We start from the raw sequence: 19,166 nt of genomic DNA on the forward strand, positions 1-19,166 counted from the left end.
CTGAATTCTGAATTATTTAGTTTGAAACACGTACGTACGTAGTCATAGTTGTAGATTTGCATTCGAAAATACTGCAAAATTCTTGTGACAAAAAGGATTTCCACTTTGAGACGTAAATAAACACAATGCTTTCAGATGAAAAACAGGCTATGTGTGTTTTTAGGAAACACGTAAATATTTGTATTTTGGGTCAGAATTAGTTCTATACTGTATGTATATATGTTGTATAGGCCACAGAAAGTCGCACCCATATACGTATTGAACGACAGGAGCTTGCCTACCAGTACGCGAAGGAAGGGGCGTGCCTTGCGCTGGTGGCGCGGAGGGAGCAGGCGCTCAAGGGCGTGGCCGCCGCCGCCCTGGAGCGCGGCGCGCCCGACGTCCTCGTCTTCCCCGCCGATGTCTCCGACACCGAGCAGTCGAGGCGCGCCGTCGAGGAGACCGTCGCTCACTTCGGCAAACGTATCCCCCTGCTCGGCTCCTGAATCCTGATGAATGCAATCCATACACTACTCGAATCTCGCTTTTTTCTGCGTGTGATAAATTTTTCTGTGCGTTTTTTTTTGTACGCACAGAAAAATTATGATTTTTCTGTCGGTTCCAAAATATCCCAACAGAAAAATACGAAAATCCACAGAAAAATTACACGAAAAAATCAGCACTCGCAGAAAAATACAATTTATTCTGTCGGTTCTTTAAAAACGCACCCAAAAAAACATGTGCACGCACAAACAAATCCAAACCCTAACCCGTCGGCCGCCGCGCCCTCAAACACCCTCTCACGCACGCAATAGACCGCGCCCCCTCACTCACTCTCTCCTTTCAGCGCCGCGCCCCTCCCTCTGCGACTCAGCGCGGGGGCTCCTCCCCTCCCCGAGCAGCGCCGCCACTCCTCCCTCTCCCTCTTCATCGACGCGGCGGGCGCGGCCCCTCTCCTTCACCCCCGACGCCGGATCCGTCTTCCTCTTCACCCTTCACCCGAGCAGCGCATCCGGATCCGTCGCCGCCGCCGACGACCGAGTAGATCCGCGCCCTCCCCCTTCTTCTCCCCCGCCGGCGCCCCTCCCCTCCCCCTCCTTCTTCCCCGGCGGGTGCCCCTCCCCTCCCCCTTCTTCACCCGGCCGGATCCGGCCCTCCCTCTCCCGGATCCGGCCAGTGGCTACGGCGGTGGTGGTGGTGGCCGGCGGCGGGGCGTGGTGGTGGCGGCGCCCCTCCCCTCCCCTCCCCCTTCTTCACCCGGCCGGATCCGGCCCTCCCTCTCCCGGATCCGGCCAGTGGCTACGGCGGCGGGGCGTGGTGGTGGCGGCGCCCCTCCCCTCCCCCTTCTTCTCCCCCGCCGGCGCCCCTCCCCTTCCCCTTCTGTATCGCAGTGATGGGGAGCCAGGCGTCCGAGGTGGGTGCGGGCGGCTGCCCGGGCTGATCTCCTCTTGGATTGTTTGCTGCGTTGCGAGCCCATGGTTTCTGATCTCCTGATTTGTGCAGAGATGGGGAGCCGGCGCGCGCTCATGGACATCAAGAACCTCGTCGAGGTTGCCCCGTACCCCTGCGCCGTCGCCAAGAAGCCCATGCTGCAGTAATCTCCTACCCCAAGATCGTGTCTTTTCGTGGTTCTTGGGGTCCAAATCCGTTTAACCGTGGCGTTCCTTTCTTCTCTCCCGGAAGAGAAGGGGCGAAAAGAAGACAACGTTGCCAAGCAGCCGGCCCATGACAAGGTTAGGACGCGTGCTAGCTGTTCTTGCACCTCTGACGTTTCTTGCAGGCTTTGATTTGATCTGGGTATTGCTTTGGTTGTTCAGGAAATTTGCTGCCTCCTTGGCGAGCAAAGAGCATCCTGAATGGCACCGTTGATATCGATGTGGAACTCTACGAGCCGGTCGACGATAGTGACAGTGACATCGACATGGTATTCGCACTTCTGATTTGTGCTCTTGCTCAGAAATGGATGGGTTTTGGGCATCTTTGCCATGGCTCTGGCTTACTGTTATGTTTGGCAATGCAGGGTGAGACAGAGAACAAGGACATGAACCAAGATGAATCGCTCATGGATATTGACAGTGCAGACTCGGGGAACCCGCTTGCAGCAACAGAATATGTTGAAGAGCTTTACAAGTTCTACAGAGAAAATGAGGTGGTTTATTGTCAGACGATGCTTATCTTGTTCCTTTTTGGTAGATAATAATCTCAAATCATGAATTCTGAATTTTTGGATGAATATCTCGAATGCGTAGATGCTTTATCTATAATGTTCTTATAAGAATGAGCAAGTTCCTTTGCGAAACTGAATAAATTAGACCAGAAACCTGTAAGGATCATTCTACTTCAGACAAGAATCTTAACTGCAGTATGGTATAATGTGGAAATGCACGCCTAATGTTAATTATCATCTTTTATGCACTTTAAGCAACTAATCTAAAGAAAAAAAAATGTCAACATGTTTTGAATCGAATGATACTGATATAGCACATTGGTCCACCTCACAGCCAGGAATAGGTAACTATTGTGCTAGTTGTCATGTGCAACACATTGGAAAGTTATGCTGCGCTAAAATTTATACAACTGTGAAAGCTACAACAGTTCATAATGTCTTTGTACTACTAAAATTGGTTCCTTCAGTATTTTTGAAGCAAATCATGGTCACCAGAATGAAACTTATTGCCGACTAATCTTACATTCACAAAGAATTACGCAGGCTTCTACTATCTTGGACTTTTCTATTGCAGCTTCTATTATCTTTTCCGTATTACCAATGTGGTGCTTTATGCAGGCTAAGAGTTGCGTAAGACCTGATTACATGTCCAGTCAACAAGATATAAACTCAAAGATGAGAGCAATTCTGATTGACTGGCTGATTGAGGTACAAAAAGCATGGACCTTACAAATTGTTCTGATCTCAAACTGCATGTTTTAATATTTTTGCTGGTTCTTTTGCCAGGTTCACTACAAGTTCGATCTGATGGATGAGACACTCTTTCTTACAGTAAACATAATAGATAGATTCTTGGAAAAGGAAGTGGTTCCAAGGAAGAAGCTACAACTGGTTGGAGTCACAGCTATGCTTCTTGCTTGCAAATATGAGGAGGTCTCAGTTCCAGTTGTTGAGGACCTTGTGCTCATTTCTGACCGTGCCTACACAAAAGGGCAAATTCTAGAAATGGTAATCCACTAAATACAATTTGCACTCACACTGAATTCATGCTTGGTTCTTTTATACTGCATTATCCAAACGTACAATGATCATAGAAGCAAATAAGTAACATTTCCTTACAGCAGACATGGATCTTTTACTGCAAAATTGCACTTTTATCCTTTCTACATAAGTGGAACATGACAGTTGGTCAGTTTGTAATCTTTTGAATTATTTCTCCCACTTCTGCAAATCCTTGCACACAGTCTTCTTTTTTTAGAAGATGGTGTACACTTGATCATGATGATATCCATATATACTACCTTAGTGAGTAAATAACATTTACTTAATGCAGACAAAGATTATTACTGCAAAAATGCAACTATATCCTTTCCGGTTCCCCATCACTGAAGTCTGGATGAACTTAGCAAATACTACCTCCTGTATCGCAGTGACATTTTGGTTTTGCCCTAAGTTCTAATCTGTGTTCTATGCTTTTTCAAAGTGTATTAAGGTTGCTTGTGTTTACAGCACAAAACATGTGTCTCGAATCAGAACAAGAGCTTAAATGTTTTTTAGCAACATGTTGATAACTTTTGAGATAAAACAGCTAGCATGAAATCCTAGTCTCGTGCCGCGCTGCTCTCGCCTTCCCTAACTGTGCCTTGTGACTTTTTTTTGTTTTGTACTACTCTTGAGTGGCTGTGATGAATCAAGTTTCCATTAGAGAACTTATGCACTTTAGCACCTTATGAGCTGGTACTTGGGATATTTTGTTCTGTTTGCTGCTTAACTAGGATGGCTTGTACCATTACAAGCAACCAGTTGTGTGGCCAGTTCAATTCCCATTAGAGAGAGAGAATTAAATTAACTCAGTGTCATTTGGTAGCACTTCTGCACTTTTTCATTTGGTAGTGTTATTTCACTTCAGTGTCAACAAAGGTTCTAATTGCGAATTCTCTACTCTGTGGTTTGTTGAACTTTTGTAGTCATACCAGCAGTTCTCAGCTCTCATGAGATCTCAGTCAATGCTTGATCTGCAGGATGTGACAGACTCAACTGCCATGGTCACTCCCAGGGACAAGCGCATGAAGAATTAGCAAAAGTTGAATAGTTTCAGGGACAAGCGCATGAAGAACTAGCAAGAGCTGAATCTTGGTTAGTCTGAGGGATTTGAGTGTATCGATGCCGGAACATTTGGACATCATCTATGTACCTATGAATGTGCTGAACATTTAGACACCTATGAATGTATTTATTATGTTGTGATGTGTCATGAAATTACTGTATGGACAATATATATTTTAACCTGTTTTAAAATATTTTTTTGTGTGTTTAACTCTTTTTTCCTGTGAGGCTGGCTACACAGAAATATTATTTTTAATCTGGGCGAAATGAATTTTTCTGTGAGTTCAACTAGACCGACAGAAAAAAAAACATGTGTTTTTCTGTGGGTTTATTTCATTTTTCTGTGTGGATTAACACACAGAAAAATTAGTTTTAATCTGGGCGAACACAATTTTTCTGTGCGCGTGAGACCCACAGAAAAATTGTTTCTGACGTTGAACCCACAGAAAAATTAGATTTTTCTGTCATTATATTTTCATGGGTATTTTTTTAGGGTACATCGTCAGAAAAATATTTTTTTAACGGTATTCGTATTTTTCTGTGTGTTTTCGCACACACAGAAAAATACGAGTTTCCAGTGATAGCTAGCTTAGCTGCATGGACGTACACACACTAACACTGACACAGCTGTACATATCTGTTGTCGCCTTCATCAGTGAACCATCTGGTTGCCAATGCCGGCATCTGGTCCAGCTGCTCCTTCGACCAAGTCACCAACATCACCGCCTTCGCCAAGCTGATGGTAAACCTAGCTAGCTAGACCGATTCAGATCTCTTGGCTATATATTTAGAAGCAATAATGTTTTATTTCAGTACAAATTAATTACGTACGCGTGACGACTGCAGGATGTGAATTTCTGGGGCTCTGTCTATCCAACCTACCATGCCCTGCCACACCTGAAGGCCAGCAAAGGGAAGCTCATCGTCTGCTCCCGGACTCAGGCTCTTTGCCGAGTGCCTGTGACACTCGGCAAATCTCCATATACACTCGGTAAAGGCTTTGCCGAGTGTAACCGTCGGCAAAGACCACTCGGCAAAGCCGGTGACGACAAAGGCCTCTTTGCCGACGGTCTTTTGTCGGGCACTCGGCAAAGGCTTTGTCGAGTGCCCGTAAACCACTCGGCAAAGAAAAGTTGTCTGACGGCGCCAGGTGACGGTTACGGTCGCTTTGCCGAGCGCCTCACGGGGGCACTCGGCAAAGCCCGCTCTCTTTGCCGAGAGTCACTCGTACAACACTCGGCAAAGGTGGCCGCTTTGCTGAGTGCCTATTTGTGACACTCGGCAAAGGCAGGGAGGCTTTGCCGAGTGTCTGACTTGTTGCACTCGGCAAAGGAAGCGAGGCTTTGTTGAGGGCTTCCGGTTGACACTCGGCAAAGCCTCCATGGCTTTGCCGAGTGTTATGGTCATAACACTCGGCAAAGCCTCCCGCCTTTACCGAGTGTCTTGGTCATTGCACTCGGCATAGCTGGGAAATTTGTTTTTTTTTACATTTTTTTGTTTATTGCATCCACACATACATATATCACACAACCATCACATATCACACAGCCATCACATATAATCCATAACCATGACAAATATCATCACAAGTTGTCCACAAGTTGATATAATCCACAAATATCATCCAAGTGCCGCCACAAGTGCCACCATTCACAAATAAGCATAACAAGCACAAGTCCATCTACCTCTATTGTTGACGGCCACTCCACCGGTCCCACTGCGACGGAGGTGTGCCCTGAGCTGGAGGTGTGCCATGAACATCATTCGACGCCGCCGATTGCCCCTACACAAAAGAGAAATGATTGCATGTGTGAGACAAGATTTAAGGTAGGTTCTAAAAACTTGAAAAAAGCAACATATTAGTGTCAGTTTGAAATTTGTGAATGATGTAAGAGAGGCCATTGTAGAGCCTGCCAAAGGTGCTGGTTTGAAGCATGTACTCCTTTGGTAATACTGATTTTTTTCTCATTCATCCTAAACCGAAATTCAGCAGAACTGGACCTATTAGTAATTCATTGTGAAACATTTAGCAGGTTTTAATGTTAGAAAATATTCCTACAGTATCAACCCCATATAATTGACATGATCTATGATTCTTATTATCTGTTTGATTTGATATCAATTACTTTTTGTTTGAAAAAAATCATTTTTCCGGCTAGAGAATGGTCTCTCCTACCCCCTCTATTTTCTTCATATCATTATAGTACAAGATTCATTTCATTATAGTACAAGAAAAGGAATACAAAGCACCAGCCCATAGAAATCAGTTCAAACATTACATGGTAGAAAAAAAACAGATGCACTACACCATGCATCAAGTTTTTGTATCCAGGCAGCAGCTTCCAGAGCCTGCAGCTTGCCACAGGGCCCCTTCCTACTCCACTGATCTCACCCCACCAAACTACACTAGCGACAGCTCCATAAAAAATGCAATTGTTCCTATGTTTCCATACTTCTCAATCAGTAAGAATAATGAGTGTATTCAGAATTTCTATGGTTCATTGTTTACACTTTTGATCACTTGGCAGTTGGCACTACCAATCCAAATGTTTTCTATGACTGTCACATAACACTTACTACTTACAGAGTTTCAGTCCTCATAGTTTCAACTTATCTTGGATTCATTTTCTACTACTACTACTACAGCGTTGGATGCTGCTAGCTACTGAGTGGATTTGGAGTAAACAAATGGCGATACACACACAAACATAGTACTACTACTACTACTACAGCTGTTGGACCTTTGGGATAGTAGAGTGCCAATGCACACTTTCCCAGAGCATTTCTGCTTTGTGAAAGGAAAGACAACTACCCTTGCAAAAGCCACATTCACATATCATGGTGCATTTGTCTCAACATATCATTTGGATTCACATTCATATATCCATATCCACATTCACATTCTCCCGATCTCTTGAAGTTTTTGGATATTACAGTATTCCTCTCATAGTGGCCAATTGTGTGAAGGAACATTGCTACTTGTTCCTCGACGCAACATTGGATAGTACCAGAAAGAAGCCCTCTTTTGTTTCAGTGTATCACATAGCAAAAAGAATGGTGCTCTCCTCATTCTCAGCATGCGCAAACAACTCATATCATCCTTATGATAGATATTAGAAAGGTAATCATCTCTGCTTGCTTCTATATCACTCATTGGGGCATACGAGATTCTTTTCCTTTTCATTCCTATCCTCCTTACTATTAGGTATAATAAAATGTAGCAGCAGAACTGCTCTAATAATTAAAGACCTTCGCAGTTGATTTGCATCCATCTACACCATATTTGCATTCTGAAATCACATGCTGATGTGTATCGCTGCAAATATATTTTGAGCAGAGATGGAACTATTCCTAGGCATGCATATGCATGCTGCTGCTTTAGCTGAGCACAAGCACAAGCTAGCCATCACATGTGCAAGAAAGAAACCATATATGATTAATTAAAATGTAGCAGCAGCAAGGGCAACTGATCTATTAACAAATGTCAACTAGTTTATCAAACTAATTGATCTAAAGTTATACACAATTCCTGATCGACTGCATCAGTACGCAATGCAAGTCATTTGCATCTCAAACATATACGCTGCAGGATGAGAAAGTAATTAGACAGACATAGCTACTTATACAAACGTGTAAAATCTCCTACTGAGATTGTGTGTATGATTTGCTCCTTTCTAAGGAAACCTGAACACCCTCCCAACCCATTTTAAGCAGTGGCAGAGGTCAGCTAAGGGTATTACACAAATCACACGCTAGTAATGGCATGTGCAAGGATAGCACGGACCTTGTGCTATAGCGACACGTCTTCTCTGGCATTTTTCACGACAACGTGCAACTCTCTCACACGAAGGACCAGCCATAAAAGCACGCACTGCACAATGCCAGGAAGTAACAAATAATACCGGGGACACACTAGTATAGAAAAAAGGGCATCACCGCAACACAAACCATAACTACAAAAGTAGTTGGTAGGAAAAAGACAAGCACACATGAACAAACAGCACACGGTGCAAACAGACATATCCTCAGAAGAAACTAGAAGTAAAACACACAACAATCAAAGCCCTACAACATTATGAACATCACGACCACAGACAGTGGACTTACAGCTGAAACGTGTCACAAACGCACATCGGAAAAGCGGCAGCAGTCGAGACTTCCACAGAACAACACCAGAGCCTGCAACCTTCCCTACAAGATACATAAGCACAATGAGTAGAGTGTTTTGGTATGGCTAGGCTAGGCACAAGTATCTTTTTTTACGCGAGCTAAAAAGACGGATAATGGAGATATTATCAAAAGAACAACAATCATAGCCTCATATGCCAAATGCATTAGATCAGTAAGAATGGAGAGGGCATGAAAAGAATGGTAACCGTCACTGCATATTAGCATCTCAAGAACAGCTAGCAGAACAAGCAAAATCAAGCCATACATATGCAAAATGAAATCAGAGCAGTTTACATGTGCCTTCAGGCTCTGCACTTCTGCAGTACTCAACATGTAGAAATTGGAATCAAAGAAATAGACCCATGCAGGAAGATGCCTATGAAGAGTCTCGTGCACAAGTTTGGCATGTATCAGCAATGCACAAGTTTGGTACTACAGTCCAAAATCTAGGTATAGTCCAAACAATCAGCAGCACCTGAGATAATTTTTTTGCTAAAGCACATGTTTATTATGTTGAAGAAAACACCTAAACAAACCATTCTTACCCAAGATCTTAAAGCGCCTGATTTAGTTAAATGTACAGTTAGACATATTAAACCACCACTAAACTTAAGGGCACAACTACAGAACTATTGCGCAAATCAGCATTCTAGTAGTGTGCAGCAGCTATGAAAAAAAGTCTGAAAAAGGATTTTACACCTTTACTTCCTTTTCGACCGACCTCCAATAATCCTAATAAAACCACTAACAAAGTGCTAAGGAAACTTTTTCTATGGTTCTCTGTAAAAAAAAAGTGTATTTCGGTAGGAAACACATAAAGCATACAACGCCAGTGTGCTAGAAATTTTGTTTTCAAAGCATATAACTCATGTAGCCTTATATCACATGTGCAAGAAAGAAACCATATATGATTAATTAAAATGTAGCAGCAGCAAGGGCAGGTTTGTTGAAGGGTGACTTGGAGCAGCAGGTCGTCCAGTGAGCTGAAGCAGTGAAGATGGCGGCTCCTTCCACAAGCAGGATATGCAGTCGCGTACTCAAGATGAAAAGCAGCTGGTCCCTTATGCCGGTTAAGCTAGAGTTGTATCAATCGTAGCTTGTGCGCTGCTGTGGGTGAAACTCTCGTGTTTGGAACCCCAGTTAATCTCGTAGTGTATCTTTTGGACAGCTAGTTTGTTGCCTAGTTTCTGGTACTGGTAGTAGCGGTAGTTTGTGTCTATGCCTATGTGTGATCATTTGCGTGGATAAGTTTTGCAGTGGTGGTTATGTGTTACGGTCACTAAACTGATACTATCTGTAATTTCGTTGCCATGGTAATGAAATTCGGTTTTACCGGTGTGGAAAAAAAAAGACATAGCTACTTAAGCCCATCATCAGTAAAATAAGTTGTAACCTCAAATCAACATATTGTAACAACAACCCATCATCTATAACATTGCATAAATGATAGAAGGAAATATTTGCACACAATTACCCTTGCAATTTTTCTTCAACACTTGCTCTGGTTGTCTAGTCGATTAAGTGCTTTGAAGAAAAAAGATTGACCAAGATTTGTTGTCTAGAAGGGAGGACCAAGGGGAGGGAATACCTAGTGTCCTGGTGGTGCTCGTCGTCGGCCAAAGTGGCGAGTGGCGAAGTAGGATAGCAGCGACGGTCGTAGGGACACCGGGGCTGCAGTGGGCGGACGCCGTGCCGGAGATGGTCGCAGGGACACCGGGGCTACAGAGGGTGGACGCCATGCCGGAGATGGTCGCGAGGACGCTGGACCCCAGGTGGTGCTCGACCGAGCGTAGTCTCCTCTCCGGGTTGCGGCGCGGCGAGCGGATGGAGGAGATCGGCCGCGGGCGAGACGAGTCCAGGCGGCGGGCCGCCGGCGGGAGCGGCCGGCGTGGGCAGGCGGGCGCGTTCGAGGCGACGTGCAGGCGCGGTGTTGCGGGCGGGGTGGCGTGCGGGGCGGTGACGGGGGCGGCCGGCGGGCCAAACTTTGCCGGTGGAGGCGGCTTCGGGGCCGCGGCCGCCGGGCGCGAGCACGGCGGGCGGGCACGAGCGGTGCACTGCGGGAGAAGGCGCGGCGGCGCAAGGATGATGGGCAGGGCGGGGGGGCGGCGCTGGCAGGGGCAGTGAGCGGGCGTGCATGAGTGAGTCTCGGCCGTGGCAGTTAAGTATTGGGTCAAGCCTTTGTCGAGTGTCCGCGATCCGGCACTCGGCAAAGCCGGGATTTTTTTAAAAAAACATTAAAAATCTTTGCCGAGAGTCAAACCGATAAAGCACTCGGCAAAGACTATACTTTGCCAAGTGCTAACCCTAGGACACTCGGCAAATGTATTTTTTAAAAAAAACTTTTCTATTTCCTTTCCCTTTTCCTTTACCTGTTTTTTCCAAATTTGTTCCAATACACTTTGAAAATACCTTGTCAAATTCACTCAATAATGCAAATTTGATGCTTCAGCGAAAAATAGACCATGATTTCATGTAGTTATAGCTCAAATTCCATTTATATAATTGCAATTACAAATTAATAATTATCAGATGGATCCAAAAAATCACTAAAATTTAACACGACATGATGTTTGATGTCTATTGGCTATATGTAACAGAACCGACCAATTATATGAAATTAAGTAAGAAAATCATCCGCCAGAGCAGATGATTTAGCAAACTTAAGCCCGTATAACCCGGTAGTCCGTGAAATCGCGAAGGATTTCAAACCAACTCACATACCAGCCAAGATCGTAATAAGTTTAGCGGTCACCATCATATATAACATAAAAGTTCGCATCACTGGTACATCAGAGTTTAAACATAGTTATTACAAAACGAGTTCAAATAAAAGTAGCGGAAACCATTTGTTCAAAACCACACGCACTCACACGGAGTTCAAATACAGTGCCAGCTAATGATCATCTCCAACAAAAGCATCAGACGAGACATAAGGAATGACCATGCCCATGGTCCTAAGCATCACCCATCGCAGGATAAAGGCAGTTGATACAGTAACCATAATACATCTGCCCATCTGCAACAAGTGGGAATAAAACCCTGAGTACGAGAAGGTACTCAGCTAGACTTACCCGACGTAACCGAAAATAAAGTGACACCAAGGATTATGAAGGGCTTTATAGTAGGGTGGCTGACTCATTTGCAAAAAGAGGCATTTTTAGTATTTCAAGAACCTTTCCAAAAGCATTATTGTCAAGTTAATTATTATTAACCTGTCGACTATATTTACACCTATACTAGAGCAAGCATGTGATTAAGCAAATAATGATAACCAATGATCATTAACAACTTCCATAAGGTCATATTCATTATAACTGTCCAAGTGTTCCATCAACATTACTACGATGAAGTCACTCAAGTCAAGTGCTCACTATCCAGGAGCGATGGCGATTCGAATCGATTCCTAACCAGCTGGTGATTTATTCCTTACACAAACCTCACTCACCCGCTAAAGTGAGGTATCGGTCACCGAGTCAACTATCTAGGAATCTCGAGTTTGCCAGGAACCACATGTACCCGGGGGCCGACCGACTGCTCTTTGATCTTATCTTCGCGCCCCCGTGTCCTACCACACCTGCTCCGGCACAGTGCGCTGCGGGCAATCTACTCAGCCCGAATAATCTCCCAGCTTCGCGGTCGAAAGGTACTTTATTCGGCCAGCTAAATGTAAGGCATGCGTTCAACATGACCTGAGGCCCAACAACGGTCGGTCCTTAATCGACACAGACGGAAAGCACTACAGTCCAAAACTCTGTAAGTTTCCGTCCGGTCTCAACTTCATTTAACACTTAGTTATACCATGACTACATAGTTCTCCAAACAGATCCAGGTAACCACCTATAGCTCGCAGGTGACAGGAAATCACCCAACTTCTACCGGTCTAAGCCAGCTAAGCATTGACTCGACTGCGGATACCAGGGTAACAAGGATATAGTATAACAAAGGTAAACAAGGTATAATGCAGCAACGGTTGCAAACAACTCCTGAACGTAATGCATCAATTAAAGTAAAGCCTTTAATTAATATTCGCAAACCGGGGAGAAAAATGCTCCGGGGCTTGCCTCTCTCGAAGGAGCTCGGGCGGTGATCGGGGCACTCCGGAAGTTCCTCAATGTCCTCCTCGTCTACTTCGGTCACTTCCTACGGCTGCACCTCGAGCTGCTCCTCGGGCTCCTCGAGTATGACGACTGGGCTCTCGGTTTGCGATCCTGTATGATGCATGTGCGTAAGTGCTTATGCAAAAGGTGCATCAGATGAAATGAGCACAATGGATATGCTTGAATGCAAGGTAGTCAACATCATCCAAGAACATGTACTACAAGCACATGTCATCTACTGCATTCTCTTCTACTACTAATATGCTAAGTCAACACATCTCATTAAATGCTTCAAAGATACACCAAAGCTTCACTAATTTCTTAATCATGCATAAAGCAACATTTGATTAAACCCTAATTAATAATAGGTTTGAATAGCAATATCTATTTTTATAGCTTAGAAAAATCTTAGAAAATTACCATAGCACAGTACTTCCCTAAGTAGTCTACCATCAGATTTTTATGGCATTTGGCTAAGTGGAATAGTCTACACAAAAATGATAAGCTTGGACCTAATTATGAACATGAAAATACTTTGTATTATGAAAAGTGTCAAACAACAAATTTAGTATTTTTCTTAGGTTCTAAACAGTAAATAACCACTGTACAACAATTATCACATGCATGTTTTATACAAATTTTGCTCTCTAGCAAAAATAACAAAAATCAGCCATTAAAGGCACTTGAACTACATCTCATAATTTTTCTACAGGACATGCATGGAATATATTTTTCACAGGAAGTACATTACACAAGAACAGTAACAAACTTGGAAGCATATTTTTCTGATACATATAGGTTTTACTACACATTTTACAAGATATCAGCAATATCAAGGATTAAATAAAGCTCTACAGAAAAGTATCTCAAAAATGACATGCAATAATTCTATCATGTAGATCTGGTGACAAGGAACACAACAAAATTTGTTTCAACAAATTTGGAGCAAAAATGGGTACACAAACATTTTCCAAAGTATTTCTCTTCCCAAATAATAAAAGAAAACCGAAATCAATTTTTCCTATTACTACTGGGCCGGCCCGTGGGAACAACTGGCCCACAGCCACTTTTGGCCTGCGCAAACGAGCGAAGGAAAGGCAACAGCCTGGCCCGGGGCTCCGGCCCAAGGCTGACCTGGCCCAGCTCGGCCGAGGCGAGACGCCACGCCACGCCGGCGTTCCAGACGCCACGGCGTTGCGGCCGCTGCCAGCGGGCCGGCGGCCGTTGCCGACCACGACCGGGCAAACGAGCGTGAGCGCTGGGTCCGCAAGAAGGTGGCGAACCCGAGCAGGTAACTCAAGGGGATGGAGAAAGGACGGAGGAAGCCCTTCCACGGCGAGGCCAAGCGCGGCGGCGCCATGACCGATGGCGGCGAAAACGCGCAAGGCCGCTATACCTTGCTCAAATGGTGTCCCTGCAGCGAGCACCAGGTGCTGGGGAGCGAGGCGGAGTGACGTGTGCTCGATTGCGGGCAATGGTGGACCACCGGCGGCAAATTTTGCCGGTGGGGCTGCGGTGGCGATGGTGGCGCGAGTAGAGCTCGGTGCGGGGCGAGGCAGAGAGGCAGTGCGGGAGAGGAAATGAGGAGTGCAGGGCGAAGCAGAGCTACGGTGGCTTGAAAACGGTGAGGCGCGCTTGCTTGCGGGGGCCACGGAACGCCACCCGGCCAGCGTCGTCGGCATGCGCTCGCCACGCGGCGCGGCGTGCCTGACGTGGTCGGACGCGTACGCGCGCGCGGGGGAAGAAGGAAGCCAGCGCGCGAGGTGGGCTGGGCCGAGGCGAAGGCAGGGCACGGGGAGGATCGTTGGGCCGGCTTCGGCTGTGTCGACGAAATATGGTCGGCAGTCTACCCAGGGGTATGCCCAAGGTAGTAGATTGTCGACAGACAGATGCGCAAGCCACAAACAAGATGGTGACGCAAAGACACACGAGGTTTTATCCAGGTTCGGCCGCCAAGAAGGCATAATACCTATGTCCTGCGTCTGATTGTATTGTTGTATGTCAATGAGAGATGTTTTTTAGAGGGGTCCCTACCCACCTTATATAGTCCAGGGGGCAGGGTTACAGATCTGGAAACTAATCCTAGCCGGTTACAATTGCCATAGGTGGCCGGATAAGGATTCCTATTCTAACCGACCAGGATCTTGCTTGATCACCAAATCCGTTTTGACTCCTTGCGCGGGACTCCGAACAGGTTGGCCAGGCCGCGCGTCGTTTTTTGGTGGACTAGACCCTCTGATCTGGGCCGGCCCAAGCCTAGCCGTAAGGATATAGGGGTTAATACCCCCACAGCTAGTCCCTGAGCGCCATGTATTCTGATGCGACACGCCATTTTAACCTTCTCCGAACAGTGAGGCTTGAGTTCTTGACATCTCCGACCACCGTTGTCGCTGGAGAAGTAGATTGTCCAAAGAATGTATGGTGCTCTTAAGAAGAAAGAAAAAGATTTCCGTCCTAGGAAGTGTGCCCACTTGTATTTCTAAAAAGAAATGTAAGTGCGTCTTGAAGCATAGCGTCCTTGATCATCAGAGGCGTAGGGGTCAAAAAACAAACACATTCACCGCAAGGTGAAGTGTGCCCACTTAGTCCTTGAGCCTGGTAGTAGGTGACATAGGCACATGGTGCCAGGGTCTAAAAAGAATTCCCAGTTAAGTTGAGAACCCAATCGTCGTACAGGCGATACGAGATGCACCGGCAGGTGCATCGTACCGATGTAGTCCCCGAGCTTGCTTGAAGGTGAAGTACAAGCCTTATAGCAAGGTCTAAATAAATGTCTCTCAACTGTATGTGAGTACAAATCACATGTAGCCGAGGAGAACGATCTCCGAGCAGTGGTCAGGACAATTCCCGAGCACAATAGTAATCCATTTGATCAATCAAAGCATTAGGGTCGATTAAATAAACACATTCACCGCAAGGTGAAGTGTGCCCACTTAGTCCCCGAGCCTGGTAGTAGGTGACGTAGGCACGTGGTGCCAGGGTCTAAAAAGAATTTCCAGTTAAGTTGAGAACCCAATCGTCGTACAGGCGATACGAGATGCACCGGTAGGTGCATCGTACCGATGTAGTCCTCGGGCTTGCTGGAAGGCGAAGTACAAGCCTTGTAGCAAGGTCTAAATAAATGTCTCTCAACTGTATGTGAGCATAAATCACATGTAGCCGAGGAGAATGATCTCCGAGCAGTGGTCGGGACAGTCCCCGAGCACGGTAGTGGTCTATGAAGTCCCCGAGCACGGTAGTGGTCTAGGTAGTCCCCGAGCACGGTAGTGGTCTAGGCAGTCCCCGAGCACGGCAGTGGTCTGGGCAGTCCCCGAGCACGGCAGTGGTCTAGGTAGTCCCCGAGCACGGCAGTGGTCTGGGCAGTCCCCGAGCACGGTAGTGGTCTGGACCATCCTTGAGCACAAGACATGCAGCGAAAAAACGAACGCCGCTTGTACTATTATTTGGTGTATTTATTTACCTTCTTACTCTATCAAGTCCAATCATACACGTCTGGTCAAAAAAGCAGACAGGTACAGCACGTCATACTGTCTTCTTGCCCTTTCTAGCAAACAGTAGCTTGGCACCTATAAAGAGGTGCGTCAGTGTGGGCCCTCTCACACTAGCAACGAAGAGGCGCGTACACTGGTAACGAAGGGGCGCGTTTATTGGCGTAGATCTCGAGGTTGTGAAAACAACTGTCTGTGGCACGTGCGCACATCTCCCAAGAATCTCGGGCGGATGAAACGACGGAACTCTTGGTTAATTATAATATAGAACTAGTAAGTTATTTTTTACCAATCCCCATTATCATTCGCCGCCGTAGCCTTCTTCTTCCTCTTGCCAAACCCTATTCCTCTGAAATCATCACCCATCACCCCTCCACCGTATCCACCCCTTTAGCAAGGACCCTTTACCAAGGACAGATTAATGGCGAAGAAAAACGCCCAGAAGAAAGCCGAAGTCATGGCGAAGGAGTGGTGGAAGTCAAGGAGCAATGATCAGACCATCGAAGACCTCATCACCATGGGAGTGCTCCATAACAAGGCACTCGCGGGATGGCACGCGCCGGAAGGAGAAAGCTACCCCGATCCACAACCAGGTGAGATTGTGGTTTTTGATGATTTCTTCAAGCGGGGTTTTGGGGTTCCAGTGCACCCTTTCCTCCAGGGGCTCTGTTTGTACTACGAGATTGGGATTTGCAATCTGCATCCCAACTCGATTCTTCTTGTCTCCACCTTCATCCATCTTTGCGAAGCATATGGTGGCTTCCAGCCCCATTTCGACCTCTTTCGCCATCTGTTCTGTCTGCGGAAGAAAGGGAGCGGCGGCTCGAAGATAGCCGGAGGCGTATATCTCAATCTGCGTGATGGGATGAAGGCCCAGTACTTGCACTGCCCTTGGAACACATCGCTGGACGAATGGTACAAGAAGTGGTTCTACGTCCGCGAAGAGCCGAACACGATCACCCTATGCGACGTGGGGTTCATTCCGGAGAAGAAAAACAGCTGGTCGGAGAAGCCCGAGCACTTGGAACAGATTGTAGAACTGCTTGGGATGATCCCATGGGGGAAGCTGGATGGTCCAAGCATGGTCGGAAACTTCATCAGCCGAAGGATCCAGCCCTGCCAGAGGAGGGTACATCCTGGCTATGAATACCAGGGGAGCGCAGATTCAACGAGGACAAAAAAGAGGCGCTTGACAAGATCGAAATCAAGGCTAGGATTGGGGAGCTATTCAACTTAGCGGATCCCAATTATGTTAGGTTAAACGACATCGAGCACGGCTTCAAGCTGGCCTGACCTCCCCCAAAGGTAATTTATGCTTCCTTGTACCTGTAGAGTTGTGTTGTAACAAAAATTGACTGTGTTGTCGCCTTTATGTTTCCCAGAGTAATGGTCATGACAGGGCATCAGTGTTCGTGTCTCCACCCCCTGGTGTGGATTGGCCACAAGTTGCCGGCCCAACCCCCCAGACCAGTGCCAGGGCTGAAGACGTCGACTGGGCCGTACTTGGGGTTGGAGAGGAGGCAACGGCCAGGGCTGCTGGCAAGCGGCCGGTGGCCAACAAACGTCGTTAGGCCATCTTCCCTCTGTCGGATGATGAAACAGAGGATGCAGACATCTTCCAACTCGTCCCTCGAAAGAGGAGGAGACAACTAGAGTCGATAGAGCAGGGTGGCTCCTCTATGCCAGCAGGGATTGCTTCACCGACCACTGCAACACAGAGGACAAGCGGCAAAGGGGTCGAGCGCCAGGCCTCGGCACCGGTACTGGTCGTGGAAAAAGACCCAGTGGAGCTCGCCGAGCACGTGGAGCAAGCACGGTCGAAGAGACGCTCCTTCGCCACATCATTCCGTGCTTCCAAGCTGTAAGTATTTGCAACCTTGATGTAAGCTTACAATTTGTATTGAATACTGTTGTCTTCTGAACTTATCTCTGATATATTAGGTCGGCGTCCACCAAAAATCCCGACCAGCTAGCCGGGTGCGGCACGGCTTCGCCAGCAATGGCGGAAAGAACTGCCCAGCAGCCGGATGTGGAGGAACCTGTAGAAGAAAATCCACTGGAACCTCAGCAGACGAGCGGCCAGACGATAGTCCCCGAGCAACTGGTCGAGGAGAGAGCCGAGCCAAGTACAAGTGCTCTGAGCACTACCCCTGCTGAGGGGGATACTTCGGCGCCAAGGGGACCGGACCAAGCCGAGGAGCAGCAGCCGGAGGTGGCACAGAGCACGCTTGCCGATGCTACGGCTCGTGGGAAAGCCATAGTGGTCGTAGAGACTACAAACTCCAGACCAGCGCCGCCTCCTGAACAAGAGGCTGAAGAGGACGAAGTAGAAGAGATCCTGGGCCGTCCCCAAGACAAACGACAACATGTATATGTGTCGCGCTGGCGGAACGACGAGTGGGTTATGCATGAGGAAATCCTAGAGGTCGAAGAGACCCTAAAAGTTGAACGAGCGGCAAAACGTCTGGTGACAGAAGTTCAGGTATGTTTGGCTTGACCACTTGATCTTGCTATTTAGTCGAACTGTCTGACTTAGCTTGTTTATATGCAGGACTTGATGAAGACCGCAAGGTACCGAAAGAGGTGCTTCGACCAGATTGAGGGAATCACGGCAAACAATAGAGAACTGGTGGTCGAGGTGGAACGCTTGCGCCGCCAGCTTGAAGCCGCCGACCAGGAGAGGACGGAACAAGATGCAAAAAACCAGAACCTGGTCGTCCAGCTCAGTAACAAAGAGCAGGAAAAAATAAGTAAGTTGTCATTTTATCACAGCAAGTGCATGACACGTGTTGTTGCATTGTTGGTAATGACAGCTGTAGCGCAGGCTTAGAAGCCGAAGTAACCCGTCTCCAAGAGAAGAATAACCATGTGACCGCAGAGTGTGGTCGCCTGAAGGAGGACAATGAGAAACTGACGTGCGACCAGTCTCAACTTTGGGACCGCACAACTAAGATGAAGGAGGAACTGAAAAGTAAGTGTTCCAGACCACCTTACTCATTCTGTTGCCTGTCCTATCTTGTCATGCCATTACATTCTGATGTCTTGTACGGTTTGCAGTTTTAAAAGTCAATGCCAAGAAACATCTAGAAGATGTGATTAAAGATCGTGACGGCTGGAAGGCGCGATGCCTAGAGACCACCGAGGATCGGGACACATGGA

General features: G+C 46.8%; 1 pseudogene; it reads left to right on the forward strand.

The window, feature by feature from the left end:
* Positions 1-774: 774 nt before the first annotated feature.
* LOC136538691 (cyclin-B2-1-like) lies at positions 775-4,405 on the forward strand (annotated as a pseudogene).
* The last annotated feature ends 14,761 nt before the right edge of the window (positions 4,406-19,166 follow it).

The sequence above is a fragment of the Miscanthus floridulus genome, chromosome 2 (genome assembly GCF_019320115.1).
Source record: "Miscanthus floridulus cultivar M001 chromosome 2, ASM1932011v1, whole genome shotgun sequence".
NCBI lineage: Eukaryota > Viridiplantae > Streptophyta > Magnoliopsida > Poales > Poaceae > Miscanthus > Miscanthus floridulus.